The sequence below is a fragment of the Nuphar pumila genome, chromosome 10, assembly GCF_984573655.1.
Source record: "Nuphar pumila chromosome 10, dmNupPumi1.hap1.1, whole genome shotgun sequence".
NCBI lineage: Eukaryota > Viridiplantae > Streptophyta > Magnoliopsida > Nymphaeales > Nymphaeaceae > Nuphar > Nuphar pumila.
Genome location: NC_143258.1, coordinates 9,775,409 through 9,793,634, shown reverse-complemented (window position 1 = coordinate 9,793,634; position 18,226 = coordinate 9,775,409). Strand labels below are relative to the sequence as shown.

Sequence of the window (18,226 nt, the reverse complement as noted above, 5' to 3'; positions counted from 1 at the left end):
ATCCACTAAATTCAAATATTTGTCAGACTCAGTAAAAAAAGATCAAAACATGTATGTATCCAATGATAGTCAGAGATGGTTTTGGCTGAGCCAATGCAACTAAACATAATCAAATTCAGTCGGATATCAAATAAAATCTGATTCATTAATATTCCTAGGAGTGCACTGGGAAAAAGGAACCGCAAGTGTTTTACCCACTGGAAACCTGTCAACGTGTGCTCCATGACTCGAGAGGTCTTTCCCTTGGCCTAGCCCCCCCCCCCCCCCCAAAAAAAAAAAAACAAGAATAATAAAAGGAAAGGTGTCTAACAAGATAGTTGCCCCGGTCACGAGTTCACAATCTTAAACCAGGGAAATCAGACTAGGGAGCATCACCCAGCTTGACTAGAAAACAGAAAAGGAATAATTCATGTAGGCCTGAAACCATCAGCCATGGCCCATATGGTGCATATAAACTAGGTTTATATTATTATTCACAAGCCTAAAAAGGGACCGTTAAATTCTCGATTATGACAAGAAACACTCGTAGAATCATGAAGCAAAACATCCAACGAGATACACAAGGACCACAACCAACGAGGTATGCCATGCGGGCCAAATTTCCAACCTGGGAAACGAATTTCCAAACTTCACAGGATACATCCTCTCCTAGCAAAAATTGAGAGAGAGACTTCTTTTTTTCTTTAGGATAATCTTCCTCTTCACAAATTTCGTGCCCATTTCCTCTTCCATCATCCATTGATCGTTAGAATCTCGAATGCAAAGTAGAGAGATAAAAGATGGCCTCTACAAGTGCCCACTTGCTATTTTACAATTTCTCTGTAAAAGAATATATAAATAAAATGACACTTGACTTTGATATACATATCACGCTTCAACGTGAACCATATCGTTTTGAGGTAAACTCAGACTCCCTGCAGTAAAGTACAACATTATAAACGGTTAGTAAATACAAGACATCTTGATGCTCAGCCTCAGAGTTGAACCCAACGTTGAATGACGTATCAAGAGGAGTAAATCATCCCTCATCCCATTTTTTACAAACACATATAACTAATATATTGAAAACATCATTCTGGTAAAGATTAATCATTCAACATAGATGGAAGAATAGCAAAGCAGAGCAATAATAGTGAACAGATATGGCCAACAGCCAGACTAAGATACAGATGGGCACCAATTCTCAAGTTAGCTGAACGGCTCAATTTCAACCAATGTTGTGAAAAGCGTTGACGTGTAGCTTAGTGCTCCACCAAAGACTGAAGCGAGGCGTAAAGAGTCAGCCTCAAATTAAAAAAAAAAAACTTTAAAAAATCCTTCAAAAATATGTAAAAATATAAATAAAATTAATAAATAAGAGAAATGCAACATACCAACATTTCACAATTGAAAAAATCATGTTTTTACATCATTACAGCTTGATTCAAATTGTGATTTCCTAAAAATACCATGTTGAACACATCTATGGGGTCAAATTGATCAGATAAAACTCACAGGGTGAGAGAGAGAGAGAGAGAGGGAGACAGCAAGAGGGGGAGACGGAGAGAGAGGGAGAGCGAGAAAGGGTGAGACAAAGAGAGAAAGGGAGACCGATAGAGAGGGAGATAGCGAGAGAGAGAGAGAGAGAGAGGGAGACAATGTGGGAGGGAGACGAGAGAGGGAGATACAAAGAGAGAGGGAGACAACGAGAGAGAGAGAGAGAGAGAGAGAGAGAGAGAGAGAGGGAGAGCGAGAGGGAGGGAAGGAGAAAGACAGAGAGAGTGAAGGAGAAACATAGAGAGGGAGAGAGAGACTTACCGAGAGAGGGAGGGTGATGCCACCTTTTCGGCAGAGAGAGAGAGAGAGAGAGAGAGACTTACCGAGAGAGGGTGATGCCACCTTTTCGGCAGAGAGAGAGAGAGAGAGAGAGAGAGAGAGAGAGAGAGAGAGAGAGAGAGATGAGAGTGAAAGACAAGAGGAGGAGGCCCTAATCAATCGGTGCCTTCCCCTTTTTTGTCAAATGGCGATTTTGACCCTTATTTGACTTGTAAAAAATGAGCCACATGCCTCAGGTTGAGGCGCACCTCGCCACGCCTCAACCTAAGGCGTGCACCTCACTAACTTTACACTTTATATGTGCGTAAAGTTAGTGAGGTGGACACCGGTGCCACTCATAGTTTTATTAAAGAAGAGGTGGCTATTCAATCCGGATGTAAAATCAAGGAGCATCCGGTATTAAGTTATCATTGGGGATCGAGAGTGTTTGCAATGCCTCCAAGTATGCCAAGATGCACCATTAGTACTCAAACAAGCCAATTTCATAGATGATCTATATCTTCTTCCAATTAAGAGAGTACATGTAGTACTCGAAATGAGTTGGTTAAAAAGACTTAGAAAAATGTCATGAGATTTTGACACTATAGAGATGGCCTTTAAGGAAGGGGACGCATGGGTCACCTTAAAGGCATACAACTCCAAATAAGTGGACGACAAAGAAGCGCTCAAGCTTTTCACGACCACTCAATGTGAAGCCTTATGTTTGGTTCAAAAGATAGATAACTTAAAAGAAAAAATCCAAGAAGAACTTCTACATCCGAAAATGGCTATGGTGTTAGAAGAATTCCAAGAGGTTTTCCAAGAGCCTAAAGAATTGCCCCCCAAAAGATCTCAAGATTATCACATAGTTCTAACAAACAATGTCAAACCCATACGTGTGAGACCATATCGGCATGCCATATCCCAAAAAGAAGCCATAGAAGACATGGTCAAGGAAATCCTAGAAAGTTCTAATCATTTTTCTTCATCGGTTTTATTGGTTAAAAAGAAAGACAACTCTTGAAGATTTTGTATGGACTATAGAGCTCTAAATACAATAACGGTAAAGGACAAACATCCCTATACCATTTATTGAAGAATTATTAGATGAGCTAGATGGAGAAAAATACTTCACTAAGTTGGACTTGAGTGTGGGCTATCATCACATTCGTATGGCTGATGAGGATGTGTTCAAAACAGTTTTTCGAACTCATGATGGGCAATATGAGTTATTCGTCATAACCTTTGGTCTTACAAATGCGTCGGCAACTTTTCAAAGAACAACGAATGATATTTTCCGGCCATTATTGAGAAAGCATGTCTTAGTCTTCTTTGATGATATTCTTGTATATAGTAAAAATTGGGCAAGTCATCTCAAACATGTGAGAGGTATTAAACATTCTAAGAGAAAATACACTATATACCAAAAGGTCTAAGTGTGATTTTGGGCTCCAACAAGTTATGTACTTAAAACATATAGTGTCTCACAAGGGGGTAATGTCGGATTCAGATAAGATAGAAAACATGAAGGAATGGCCCACGCCTAAAACACCTAAAATGTTAAGAGGGTTCCTTGGGCTAACAGGCTACTATCGACACTTTATTCGCAGCTATGGCACTATTGCAACTCCTCACACTTCTTTATTAAGGAAGAATGCCTTCATATGGTTTACTAAGGCTCAAGATGCTTTTGAAGCACTCAAGAAAGCAATGACAAGCACTCCCCTGTTGGCCATACTGAACTTTGCCAAATTATTTGTCATGAAGACCGACGCGAGTGACTATGGGGTGGGAGTGGTCCTCCTACAAGAACATCTGATAGCTTTTATGAGTAAGGCAATTCCAAAAAAAGTGCACACGATGAGTACCTATGATAGGGAAATGCTGGCCATTGTTCTAGCAATCGAAAAATGGAAGCGATATATCTTAGGAAGAAGATTTGTGGTAAGAATAGATCACAAGAGTTTGAGGTTTCTTCTTAAGCAAAGGGTCACACCAACAAGTTAACAACGATGGATTGTGAAGCTTCAAAGTTACAATTTTGACTTAGAATACAAAAAGGGAACCAACAACCACGTCGCAGATGTCTTATCACGAATGAAAGAGGAAGAGAAATATGATGAAAAATAGACATTACCTTGAGGACAAAGAGTAAGGAAAGCAGTGGTGGGCTGATGTGAACCTAAGTGGAGCACGGCAATAAGGGGTGCAGCAACCGACAGGGCGCTGTCACAACGAGTTAAGCCACAGGGCAGCTGACATGGTGCACACGGGCAGAACTGTTAAGTAACAAGCCACCTCAGCAAAACTTACTCTAAGGAAAGCAGTTAGCATGGCGCACATGGGGAGGCCACTTCAGCACGTCAACATCAGGCTGGTAGGGACAATTGGGGAAACCGGGCTGGTTTGTGAACTAACTTGGATGGAAACTAGTTTGGCGGTTTTTGTGTTCTTGCAACCTATATATACTAAAGGCTTTGATTTGTATTCATCTTTTTGGAATAATAAATTGTTGAGTTTCTCTGCCAATTGCCATTTCTTCTCATTGTGAGAATTTGGAGTGTTTGGTAAACCAAATCTCTTGGATCAAGGAGACCAACCATGTGTTGGCCAACTTGGAAAAGGATGGCGGCTAGGCAGCGTCCTCAGCCAACCCATCGCATAACCGGCGAACGTAGGAGAAACGTGGACGAGCACAATTGTGAGGAAGAGTCTCTTGAAGTGTGTCTTCCATTGCGGTTCTACCATCATCTCCATAGCTGCAAAAGAGTGTCAAGAGCATAGTGCTCATCCGACGACCCGGTGAGTGCTTGACCTCTTTTACCGTTCATCCATTGCACTAGATTACAATTCGCTCACGCATGTGTCTTCATCTTCTTGGTGTGTTGGGATAATCAACTCGTGGTGAGAGGATTGGTGCATGCATTGAAACCACAATAGTCGGCGTGCGACTGCGGGGTCTCCCTGTGCTTGCCAACTTTGAAGGGAGGTTTTTGTCTCACGAATGTGCAAGGCGCATTGACGCTGCAGACAGTGCTACAACCATTTCAAGATTTACCACAGGACCAAGATCGAGTTCTTGCTATAACAACTGAAGAAGCCTCTCTTAGCAGGGATTGTGACAAACTGAATCGGTGTGTTAGGCATTCATCTGCATTGGACTTAATTGCGCGTGCACGGCTTCTTGTAGTGCGCCTGACAAGTGTGCCAACCAGCGCCTGCCACGTGTGTGGCTTCTTGTAGTGCGTCTGACAAGTGCGCCAACCCGCGCAGGCCACACACTGCCGCACGATTGTGTACGCAACCACGTTGCGTTTGACGTGCAACGCTCAACTAGCGCCTATGTGCCTGCTGCGGCTACAACCGAGTAGACTCACTGTGCAGCAACAATGCTCAAAATTGAGGCCTAACCAAAGCTTGTACTACGAGTTTGCAAACTCGTGAAGATACTTGTACTCCTAGCTTAAGGCTAGACGAAACCCCCCAACAGACTTGTATTTTTTATTTTTTTCAGCTTAGGCCTGGTTTGCACACTATCGCACATAAGTGGCACCCCTTACCCACTCTAGGGCGCAAGAGGAGCTTAGATGCTTGGGGTTTATTTTTTATCATTCATACGCGTGTCAAGAGGTTGAGGATCTTTCTAAAGATCCTAAGCCTTCAAAAATGAATCCTAAAATTATGGTTTCACCAAGTGGTATCAAAGCCGATGAAGGCGTAAGAGTCAATAAAGGGTCTACTTCTCACCAAGGGAGTGAGCGAATCTCACACACCTTTTTTATGGAGTCACATGCGGAGGTTATGAGAAAGATGTCTCAAAATGAATATGAGACCAACACATGCATGGATAGGCTGAAAACGTTGACGATGCAACTCACACAAAACGTCAACAATTTTGTGGGGCAAGCACATGAGTGGAGTATGCCAAGAAGACCCCAAGAGACCATAATGGGGCAAATCAAAAGTGAAGATGTATGGAGTCAAGATGTTTCTACTTGGATGACCAATAAGAATCATGTGCAAAGAATGCACAAGGTAAAACATTCATCCTTCAAAGGAAAAAGCCCAAGGGAGTGGCTATTCAAGGCACTCCATTATTTCACATGCCATCAAACTCCTTGTGAGCTAAAAGTAAATGATGCAATAGCTTGTTTAGAAGGGAGTGCATTGAGGTGGTATCATTGGTATGAAATGATGCATGGAAAGCCCAATTGGGAGATTTTTCAAAATGCTCTACTTGAGAGGTTTGGGCTAACCATGTTGGTCAATCACAATGTGGCTCTAAAACAATTGAAACAAAAAAAAATTCTTAGCTGAATATCAAACCGACTTTGAGGAGGTTTGCTCTATGCTACCACATGTGGACCAAAGCACTTTGTTTAGCTCTTATGTTGGAGGTTTAAAAGACGACTTGAGAATTGAAATCTTAGCTTCCAATCTACAAACCACAAGTGAAGCCTACAAGGTTGCTAAACTTTTTGAAGAAAAGCAAAATCTTAGATGGGCATTTTAAAAGGCTAAACCAAAAGAGGTGTTCAAGTTCACTAAGTTGGTTTTTAAGGATGACAAGATGGTGGGTTTTCAAAAAACCAAGATTGACTATGTCTCCCAAACATAACTTTAAGAAAAGAGAAAGAAAGGAGAGTGCTTTCGGTGTAGAAAAACATGACATCCGAGTCATAAGTGTCAAAGCCTCAAAATCCTTTAAATCGTTGATGATGAGGAGGATAATGAGGAACAAGCCAAAGAAGAGTCATTAGAGAGTGACAATAAAGCATGTATTGAATACCATGCTCTTTCAAGGATAATCGGTCCTCACTCCATGAAGCTTGAAGGCAAGCTCAATGATCATAAAATCCAAGTGCTCATTGACACCGGGGCCACTCATAGTTTTATTCAAGAAGATATGTGGTTATTCAATCCAGATGTAAAAACAAGGAGCATTCGGTATTTCAAGTCATCATTGGAGATGGAGGATGTTTTCAATACATCCAAGTATGCCAAGATGCACCATTAGTACTCAAACAACCTAATTTCATAGTTGATCTATATCTTCTTCCAATCAAGGAAGTAGACGTACCGCTCGAAATGAATTGGTTAAAGGGATTTGGAAAAATGTTATGGATTTTGACACTATGGAGATGGCCTTCAAGGAAGGGGACACATGGGTCACCTTAAGGGCACACAACTCCAAAGAAGTGGACGACAAAAAAGCTCTCAAGCTTTTCAAGACCACTCAATGTGCAACTCTATGTTTGGTTCGAAAGGTAGATAAAATAGAAGAAAAAATTCAAGAAAAACTTCTACATCCGAAAATGACAGTGTTAGAAGAATTCCAAGAGTTTTTTCAAGAGCCTAAGAAATTGCCTCCAAAAAGATCTCAAGATCATCACATAGTTCTAACAAACAATGTCAAACTCATAAGTGTGAGACCTTATCGACATGCCATATTCCAAAAAGAAGCCATAGAAGGCATGGTCAAGGAAATGCTTGAAAGCAGAATCATAAGGCCAAGTTTTAGTCCTTTTTCCTCACTGGTTTTATTGGTTAAAAAAAAAGACAACTCTTGGAGATTTTGTATTGACTATAGAGATCTAAATACAATAACGGTAAATGACAAACATCCTATACCAGTTATTGAAGAATTATTAGATGAGCTAGATGGAGAAAAATACTTCACTAAGTTGGACTTGAGGGTGGGCTATCATCAAATTCGTGTGGCTGATGAGGATGTGTTCAAAACAGCTTTTCAAACTCATGATGGGCAATATGAGTTATTCGTCATAACCTTTGGTCTTACAAATGCGTCGGCAACTTTTCAAAGAACAACGAATGATATTTTCCGGCCATTATTGAGAAAGCATGTCTTAATCTTGTTTGATGACATTCTTGTATATAGCAAGAATTGGGAGAGTCATCTCAAACATGTGAAAGAGGTATTAAACATTCTAAGAGAAAATACACTATATGCCAAAAGGTCTAAGTGTGATTTTGAGCTCCAACAAGTCATGTACTTAGGACATATAGAGTCTCAGAAGGGGGTAATGTCGGATCCAAACAAGATAGAAAACATGAAGGAATGGCCCACACCTAAAACACCTAAAATGTTGAGAGGGTTCCTTGGGCTAACATGCTACTATCGGCGCTTTATTTGCAGCTATGGCACTATTGCAGCTCCTCTCACTTCTTTATTAAGGAAGAATGCATTCATATGGTCTACTAAGACTCAAGATGCTTTTGAAGCACTCAAGAAAGCAATGACAAGCGCTCCCGTGTTGGCCATACCGAACTTCACCAAATTATTTGTCATGGAGACCGACGCGAGTGACTATGGGGTGGGAGCAGTCCTCTTAGAAGAAGAACATCCGATAGCTTTTATGAGTAAGATAATTTCAAAAAGAGTGCATACTATGAGTGCCTATGATAGGGAAATGATGGTCATTATTCTAGCAATCGAAAAATTGAGGATATATATCTTAGGAAGAAGATTTGTGGTAAGAACGGATCACAAGAGTTTGAGGTTTCTTCTTAAGCAAAGGGTCACTACAACAAGTCAACAACGATGGATTGTTAAGATTCAAAGTTACGATTTTGACTTAAGAGTACAAAAAGGGAACCAACAACCAAGTGGCAGATGTCTTATCACGAATGGGAGAGAAAGAGAAATATGATGAAAATAGACATTCCTTTGAGGACAAAGGGCAAGGAAAGCAATGGTGGGCCTTTAGTATATATAGGTTGCAAGAACACAAAACCCACCAAACCAGTTTCCACTTAAGTTAGTTCACAAACCAGCCCGGTTTCCCCAACTGTCCCTACTAGCCTGATGTTGACGTGCCGAAGTAGCCTCTCCCATGTGCGCCATGCTGACTGCTTCCCTTAGAGTCAGTTTTGTTGAGGTAGCTTGTTGCCTAACGGTGTTGCCCATGGGCGCCATGTGAGCTGCCTGGTGGCTTAACTTGTTGTGGCAAAGCCCTGTCGTGCTCCACTTAAGTTCGCATCAAACACTCTAAATTCTCACAATGAGAGGAAATGCGAATTGGCAGAGAAGGACAACAATTTATTATTCCAAAAAGATGATTACAAATCAAAGTCTTGAGTATATATAGGCTGCAAGAACACAAAACCCGCTAAACCAGTTTCCACCCAAGTTAGTTCACAAACCAGCCCGGTATCCCCAACTGTCCCTACTAGCCTGATGTTGACGTGCTGAAGTGGCCTCCCCCATGTGTGCCATGTTGACTGCTTCCCTTAGAGTCGGTTTTGCTAAGTGGAGCACCGCACTAAGAGGCGTAGCAAACGATAAGGTGCTGCCGCAACGAGTTAAGCCACTGAGCAATAACTGGTATAGGATGTTTGTTCTTCACCGTTGTTGTATTTACAGCTTTATAGTCAATACAAAATCTCCAAGAGTTGTCTTTCTTTTTAACCAATAAAACCGGTGAGGAAAAAACACTAGAACTTGGCCTTATGATTTCGCTTTCAAGCATTTCCTTGATCATGCCCTCTATGGCTTCTTTTTGGAATATGTCATGCCGATAAGGTCTCACACGTATGAGTTTGACATTGTTTGTTATAACTATATGATGATCTTAAGATCTTTTTTGAGGCAATTTCTTAGGCTCTTGAAAAAACACTTGGAATTCTTCTAACACTATAGTCATTTTCGGATGTAGAAGTTTTTCTTGGATTTTTTCTTCTATTTTATCTACCTTTCGAACCAAACATAGAGTTGCACATTGAGTGGTCAAAAGCTAGAGCTTTTTTGTCATCCACTTCTATAGAGTTATGTGCCCTTAAGGTGACCCATGTGTCCCCTTCCTTGAAGGCCATCTCCATAGTGTCAAAATCCATAACATTTTTCCAAATCCCTTTAACCAATTCATTCCGAGCAGTACGTCTACTTCCATGATTGGAAGAAGATATAGATCAACTATGAAATTTGGTTGTTTGAGTACTAATGGTGCATCTTGGCATACTTGGAGGTATTGAAAACATCCTCCATCTCCAATGATGACTTGAAATACCGAATGCTCCTTGATTTTACATCTGGATTGAATAACCACATATCTTCTTGAATAAAACTATGAGTGGCCCCGATGTCAATGAGCACTTGGATTTTATAATCATTGAGCTTAACTTTAGGCTTCATGGAGTGAGGACCGATTATCCCCGAAAGAGCATGGTAATCAATACATGCTTCATTGTCACTCTCTAATGACTCTTCTTTGGCTTGTTCCTCATTATCCTCCTCATCATCAACGATTTAAAGGATTTTGAGGCTTTGACACTTGTGACTCGGATGCCATGTTTTCCCACACTAAAAATGAGTGTAGCTGAGATGCGGATGCTTAGATGGATGTGTGGAAATACAATAAAAGATAAGATTCGGAACGAGGAGATACGTAAGAAGGTAGGTGTTGCACCCATTGAAAATAAGATGCGAGAGAATCGTTTACGGTGGTTTGGACATATTCGGCGAAGGCCTAATGATGCTCCAGTTAGAAGGTTGGAGAAATGAGAAAATATATTAGTTAAAAGAGGTCGGGGTAGGCCTAGGAAGACTTGGATGGAGATGATAGGAAAGGATATGAATGCTTTGAACCTCACCGAGGACATGGCATTGGATAGAAATGATTGGAGGAAAAGGATTCATGTGGAAGACCCAAAATGAATTTCTTTTTTTGGTTCATATCGCTGACCCCAATTGTTTTGGGATAAAGGCGTAGTTGTTGTTGTTGTTGTTGTTTGACACTTGTGACTCGGATGCCATATTTTCCCACACTGAAAGCACTCTTATTTCTTTCTCTTTTCTTCAAGTTATGTTTGGGAGAATCAATCTTGGTTTTTCGAAGACCCACCCTCTTGTCATCCTTAGAAACCAACCAAGTGAACTTGGACACCTTTTTTTGTTTAGCCTTTTAAAATGCCTACCTAAGCTTTTGCTTTTTTTTTAAAGTTTAGCAACCTTGTAGGCTTCACTTGTAGTTTATACATTGGAAGCTAAAATTTCAATTCTCAAGCCATCTTTTAAACCTCCAACATAAGAGCTAAACAAAGTGCTTTAGTCCACATGTGGTAGCATAGAGCAAACCTCCTCAAACTCGATTTGATATTCATCTAAGGACCCTTTTTGTTTCAATTGTTTTAGAGCCACATTGTGATTGACCAACATGGTTGGCCCAAACCTCTCAAGTAGGGCATCTTGTAAAGTCTCCCAATTGGGCTTTCCATGCATCACTTTATACCAATGATACCACCTCAATGCACTCCCTTCTAAACGCGTTATTGCATCATTCACTTTTAGCTCACAAAGAGTTTGATGGCATGTGAAATAATGGAGTGCTTTGAATAGCCACTCCCTTGGGCTTTCTCCTTTGAAGGATAGAAGTTCAATCTTTACCTTGTGCCTTGTTTGCACATGATTCTTATTGGTCATCCAAATAGGAACATCTTGACTCCATACATCTTCACTTTCCATTTGCCCCATCAAGGTCTCTTGGGGTCTTCTTGGCGTACTCCACTCATATAATTGCCCCACAAAATTGTTGACGTTTTGTGTGAGTTTCATCGTCAACATTTCCAGCCTATCCATGCATGTGTTGGTCTCATATTCATTTTGAGACATCTTTCTCGTAACCTCCGCATGTAACTAAATAAAAAAAAAAGCGTGAGATGCCCTCACTCCCATGATGAGAAGTAGACCCTTTATTGAGTCTTACACCTTCATTGGCTTAGATACCGCTTGGTGGGATCATATTTTTAGGATCTATTTTTGAAGGCTTAGGATCTTTAGGAAGATCCTCAACCTCTTGACGCACAAACTGATGATAAAAAATAAACCCCAAGCGCCTAAGCTCCTCTTGCGCCCTAAAGCGAATGAGGGGTGTCACTTGTGTGTAATAGTGTGCAAACCAGCCCTAAGCTAGAAAGAATAAAAAATACAAGGTTGTTGGTGGGTTTCCTCTAGCCTTAAGCTAGGAGTACAATTATCTTCACAAGTTTGCAAACCCATAGTACAAGACTTAGTTAGGCATCAATTCTGAGCATTGTTGTTGCACAGTGAGTCTACTCGAATGTAGTCGCAGCAGGCGCACGGGCGCTAGCTGAGTGTTGTGCGTCAAACGCACCGCGGTTGTGCACACGATCGTGTGGCGATGTGTGGTCTGCTCGGGTTGGCACACTTGTCAAACGCACTACAAGAAGCCGCGCACGTGGCGGTGCGTGACCTGCGTTGGTTGGTGCACTTGTCAGGCGCACTACAAGAAGTCGTGCACACGCAATTAAGTCTGGTGCAAATGAATATCTGACGCACCGACTCGGTTTGTCACAAACCCTGCTAAGAGAGGTTTCTTGAGTTGTGATAGCAAGAACTCGATCTTGGTCCTGTGGTAAATCTTGAAATGGTTACAGCATTGTCCGCAGGATCAATGTGCCTTGCACGTTCGTGAGACGAAAACCTCCATTCAAAGTTGGCAAGCACAGGGAGACCCCGCAGTCGCACGCCGACTGTTGTGGTTTTGATGCATTCACCAATCCTCTCACCACGAGTTGAATATCCCAGCACACCAAGAAGATGAAGACACGAGCATGAGCGAATTGTAGTCTAGTGCAATGGATGAATGGCAAAAGAGGTCAAGCACTCACCGGGTCATCAAATGAGCACTATGCTCTTGACACTCTTTTGAAGCTATGGAGATGATGGTAGAACCGCAATGAAAGGCACACTTCAAGAGACTCTTCCTCACGGTTGAGCTCGTCCACGTTGCTCCCACGTTCGTCGATTATGCAATGGGTTGGTTGAAGACGCTGCCTAACCGTCATCCTTTTCTAAGTTGGCCAACACACGGATGGTCTCCTTGGCCCAAGAGGTTTTGTTTACCAAACACTCTGAATTCTCACAATGAGAAGAAATGTCAATTGACTGAGAAGCTCAACAGTTTATTATTCTAAAAAGATGATTACAAATCAAAGCCTTTAGTATATATAGGCTGCAAGAACACAAAACCCACCTAACCAGTTTCCACCCAAGAGAGTTAACAAACTAGCCCAGTTTCCCCAACTGTCCCTACCAGCCTAATGTTGATGTGCTGAAGTGGCCTCCCCCATGTGTGCCATGTTGGATGCTTCCCTTAGAGTCGGTTTTGCTGAGGTGACTTGTTGCCTAACAGTTCTGCCCATGTGCGCCATGTCAGCTTCCTGGTGGCTTAACTCGTTGTGGCAGCGCCCTGTCGGCTGCTGCGCCCCTTAGTGTCGTGCTCCACTTTATGCTTTTTAACAACACTTATCTCAACAGATTGAAGTAGGAACTACAACGTATATTCTCAATACCACAGAAATTTAGTAAAAATCAACTTCCATGTCTCAATCGGGCATTTGAATGGCTAAGTTGGCTCCGGCCATCTTCTAGATCAAGTTCTAGAATAATAATGAACTCATTGAAATCATTGACAAGTTCCAAATTAAAACCTCCCCAAAAAAAGCAGATGATGGGAATACATTTTCCTCCACCATTATTACTCAAAGAAGATAAAGCAATCATGATGGGTGTGTCGGTATAAATGTTTGTAGCAGCAATCACAATTACTGAAAGTTAGACTGCTACGATGACAACTGAAACAACCTTGATTTTGGGTTTTGCTTTTCTTTTCTTTTTTAAATTTTTACTGCCAGCTGAACTAAGTAAATTGAGCCTTCACATCTAAAAATGTCTCTTTATTCCTTAATCAAGAGAAGGCCTTTCAATGTCAAGACACTTCGGACTTCTGAGCGTGTGATGAAATCCAGTGGTCATATATTATTCTGGCATATCATGGTCAGACTCAATGAATACAACATAATGTCTGTGGTGCTCAGCCAAACATCTCTCCATGTGATTGCAAATTTTAATATCTACATGATCCATTTCTTTTTGAATGAATCTATATGATCGACTTCAGTTGTTTGTGCAAATATCCCACAGTACATAGATGAGACTACTAGCTATAATCGATGTAGTCAAAGGCGCTAAGCAATGTCTAGTCAGTAGACCCCTAAAAAGACTAGTGGAGAACTAACTAGGCGGTACCTCAATTAAAAAATAAAAAAAGTACACAAAACATACATAATAAACAAGTTTAATTCTTTTTGCAATAAGATATTTTCATCTCACAAGTACAAAATTGCACATGCTTTAACAAAATATACATAACCAGAATATACATATACCTAACTGTACACATACACAAAATATATTTGTTCTGTAGCTTGGGTGATAAAAGTTTTCCCACAAGTCTATCCTCAAATACAAAGTACCTGATCATTAGCAAATTTGAGACTTTAGTTGCATATTTTATTTCCAAATAAGAAAGCATGAAGTGTTCATCACAAACAATAATTTTACAACATTCCAAGCAGCAAGGAGTCAAGGAAAAGAAGGTTTCCACGTAGTTGTCAAAATAATTACCGTGATACTAGTCAATGTATTCTTCAGACTCCATATGTGTAGACTTTCAATGTTGGTAATGCTGGATACGGAAGTGACATGTTTCGTAACCTACTAAATAAAAACTATGGACATATACCATGCCAACTGTAATGAAATGGTGATCTTCTACAAACACACAAAAGCTCATAATGGGTGTCTATTGGAGACACTACAAGCACAACCCACAAAAGGGTATAAATGGAAGAACACAATCAAAATAATAAACTTTTATTTCTCATGAGAAATGCTTAAGAAGCATTGAGTTACAATGGAGGGGATCACCCCTATTTATACAAGAAAAGGAAGAAGGAAGAAGAGCTCTTCTTTAGAGTTGTTGATCCAACGACTATATATCTAGTCAAGTCCAAATGGGATCTTGACTAGATTCCTATTTCTAGTTCGAAATGAACTAGATAAAAATAAAGATAAAAAAGAAATAAAAAATATTATATTATTATTATATATATTACATTTTACATTTTTACACTTCTCCTCAAACTTACGGTACAATGAGCGAAAGTTTGTTTAAGAGGAAGTGAAATCTAGGAGCAGCGAGAGGTTTGGTGAATAAGTTCGTTAATTGATATTCTGATGTAACATATGGCAGATCAATGGTGTCATGTAGATATTCCTCTTTGACATAATGACAGTCCATCTCAATATGTTTGGTGTGTTCATGAAATGTTTTGTTACTGACAATATAAATCGCACTCTTGTTGTCACGGCACATTCATGAAGCTTATGTTGCTTCAACTCCCATGTTAGCTAGCAGACGTATGAGCCAAACTACTTCCATTGTCATGGTCGCCATGGCTCGGTATTCAGCTTCAGTGGACAAGAGAGAGACCTTCTGCTGCTTTTTGTACCGCCACGAAATTAAGGATTCACCTAAGAAAACACAAAAACCAGTGGTTGAGTGTCTATTATTGGGATCACTTCTCCAGTCAGCATCAGTATAGGCAATTAAATTTAATGAGAATGAAGTAGACAAGAAGAAGCCTCATGAAATAAAGGACTTTATGTATCTAATAATACGCAAAACTGCTCCTATGTGAACAAAAGTGGGAGCATGCTTGTAAACACCCCAAATTTTCCAAAAAATCCAAAATTTTCCCTTTTCGCACCTGGCTCCATCTTCTGAATAACTGGGTCAATTTCTAATCAAAATTTTCATTCATTTCTCGGATTCGCTGGAATCTAGACTCAATTTTCATTTCTAACCCAATTTCTGATCCAAATCGGATATATGGATCCAATTATGATCCTGAATATCTTATTTCTCAAAAAATAAAAAAAAAATCAAATTCTCCATATTTTCTCAGAGGTTTTTCTCACTTCAGGGTCCGATCTCAATTTGAGATCCGAATTCTAATGTTTTATCAAAATTCTCGGACCCACATCCACTTCTGAAACTCGATTCCCAATTTAACCCAATATTTTCCAAAAAAACCTCATTTTAGAAAAATCTTGAAGTCTTAAAACAAAAATTTTGTAAAAATGTTTCAAAAACCTCAATTGGGTCCCGCTTGTTAAAATCCTCACATTTTCCTTACATTTTTGGATTTTTCTTTCAAAAACTCGAGAAAAATTAGCTTTTAAGATCCCTTTTAACCAAAAAACTTTTTCTTTTCGAAAACGCCCTTTTTGCTAAAGACCTCTTTTTCTTTTGAGAAAACTTTTAAGAGCCTTTTATTGAAAATTTTGAAAAACTTAGAGGTTTTCTTTTGAAAAATCCCAACGGACTTACGTTGCGAGAGAAGCCGCAGAGGCTTCCCTCTCTCTGCTTCATCTCTCACGATCGTCCATCAACAATCGGTCGATCCTCGATCATCCTCTCCCGCTCATCTCCAACAGCTTTGATCCCTTCCCGAACCTTCTTCCCTCTCTTTAAAAGAGGCACGAAAGGAAAACCTCATCATCCGTTTTTCACCCCAGCATAGCGCTTCCTTCTCTTTACACAATCGCTTTCCACCCCTCCATGTTCACGATCACTTTCTTCTTTCCTTCTTACTTTTTCAATATCCCCTCTTCTTCTTCTTCTTCTTCTTCAATAGTAAGGGATTTCCACGATAGAAAAAGAAGGAAATCCCTCCTTCAGAATCCTTGTAAACCCCGATGGCTCTGTAAAACCAGCTTCGTCTAAGGTCGAACACACCTTTGATGGAAGGTTGAAGGCGTCTACAACTGCAAGTAAATAACAATCTTCCTCTCCTTTCTGGTCTAATCTTCCGTAAGTATTTTTTTTTGTTTTCTTTTTTTTATATATTGCATTTCTTTTTTTTTTTTTGCTTTCGTTCTTCTTCATTGCTTCTATTTTATTTGCATCATAAAGCACAAATGGTGGGAATCGACCTACATGTAGTAGGATCGATCCACCATGTGCGATATCAACGGAATTTTACATTCCAATATTATTTCCCCTTTTCTTCTTCACCCCCCCCTTTTTTTTAGATTCGATTCACCATCTTTGCATTTCTTTAGTCGCTTTTGCCATTTATTTTGAAATTTCACTTCTACAAGTGTCAATTTCTGTTCATTCTTGTGGGCATTAGGAATATTTAGCAATAGCGTATCAATTTCCATTTTAATTTTGTAATTCTCTGCATCATAGCATTCTGTCCCAATTTGTATTTTGCCAGCATCTTTATTTATCATCTTATTCACATTTTTTTTATCCTCACTAGTGTTTCATAATTTACCCCATATCGGTACTTTGATATTCCCATCATATATGTGAATCCATTCCATCAGCTGATTTCGTTTGTTTGTTTTGTCTGTTCTAATTCTCTCATTGTGTTGCTTCAGTTGTGTAACTATTTTATTCCATTTCAGCTTCTTTCTTGTTTATTTTTCTTTTATTTATTTATTTTATTGTTTGTTACAAGAAACACTCGAGACCGATTCAATCGGCGTTCTCTGTGTTCGGCCTCTGTGATTCTGTTTGCAATTTTGCTATATATTGGTCACGATGGTATAATCACATGCCCATAAAGAAGAACGCCTTTTCTTTTGTATCCTATATACCGCTTGATCTGTGTTGGTGTAACAACCATCATTAACAGCTTTCCTGATTTCTTCTGGAACAAGTATATGCCAGGTGAGGATTTTGTAATGGTCATGATAGCCGAAATCCTCAGATCTATGGTTCTTATGCTTCATTCTGCATATCTCTCATGGTCGGAAACTCTCTTTGCTGAATGGGTATTCTGCACCATTAGCAATTTACAGACATTTAAAACACCACGCTATGCTGACACGGGCATAGGTTTTGTGCTCTGTGTTGAGAGCGAATGGCATCGATTCCCTTCTTTCTTCTTTGGTCCTTCTTATATGAATGAAGTTAGCTTTAGAGCTATCACATGGGTGCGGGTGCGGGTGCGACACGGGTGCGGTGCAATTTTAAAATTTTTGGACAAGGGGACTCGGCTATATATATATATATATATATATATATATATATATATATATATATATATATATATATATATATATATATATATATATATATATATATATATATATATATATATATATATATATTATTTTATTTTATTTTATTTTATTTTATTAAAAAAATATATTATTTTATTTTATTTAAAAAATGCACAGTCACAGCACTATGCACTGTGCACAGGCACTGTGCACTGTCTCTTTTTATATAAAAAAAATCATTTTTTTAGTTTTTTCAATAGACATTTTTGGACTCGGTCAAAGTTGACCGAGTCCAAAATGTGGACGGACTCGACCTCGACTCGTTGACCAAGTCCGACTCGGCGTTGACCGAGTCCAGGCCGAGTCCGTAGCCGCACCCGTGTCGGGGCGTGTCGACTCGGGTGCGGCACCTCCCTAGCCGAGTCCGTGTGACATAGCTTTAGAGGGTTCCTTTTACTTCTCTTCAATTCAACCTTGGGAGGGACTCTTGTAGCGCCACCTTATTTCAATGACAAGAATAAGGCATCCGATGAG

At 39.9% G+C, this 18,226-nt stretch overlaps 1 protein-coding gene across 1 annotated transcript in view; it reads right to left on the bottom strand.

Moving 5' to 3' along the window:
• Window positions 1-448: 448 nt before the first annotated feature.
• Window positions 449-18,226, bottom strand: part of LOC149823462 (uncharacterized) — a 54,626-nt gene continuing 36,848 nt past the window's right edge. The window contains exon 3 of the mRNA XM_090018850.1: window positions 449-914. The gene's annotated coding sequence lies outside the window, so the exon portion shown is untranslated. The remainder of the gene's footprint in view (window positions 915-18,226) is intronic.